Here is a 511-nt window from a genome sequence, read left to right on the forward strand (position 1 = left end):
TGATTCACAAAGACAAGAGGTAATTTTCCTGTAATCACAGGATGACTCAGGTTAGTAGCTTTCAGCCCTTCAGCAACTCACATACCGTGAGGCGTTTTTAGCAATGTGCATCTTTAGCGAATCGAATTCTTCCCAATCCCTATAATTTTAAATTTATGGCAATGTGATATAAAGTAAGTTGGAATTTGTTTTTGCACAAGGTGGAAAACAGTGTTTGAAAGTAGTTGTGCCGGGCGCGGTGGCTCACGCCTGTAATCCCAGCACTTTGGGAGGCCGAGGCGGGCAGATCACAGGTCAGGAGATTGAGACCACAGTGAAATCCCGTCTCTACTAAAAATACAAAAAATTAGCTGGGCATGGTGGCGGGCGCCTGTAGTCCCAGCTACTCAGGAGGCTGAGGCAGGAGAATGGCCTAAACCCGGGAGGCGGAGCTTGCAGTGAGCCGAGATTGCACCACTGCACTCCAGCCTGGGCAACAGAGCGAGACTCCGTCTCAAAAAAAAAAAAAAAA

This window comes from Piliocolobus tephrosceles, chromosome 7 (assembly GCF_002776525.5).
Source record: "Piliocolobus tephrosceles isolate RC106 chromosome 7, ASM277652v3, whole genome shotgun sequence".
In the NCBI taxonomy this organism is placed as follows: Eukaryota; Metazoa; Chordata; class Mammalia; order Primates; family Cercopithecidae; genus Piliocolobus; species Piliocolobus tephrosceles.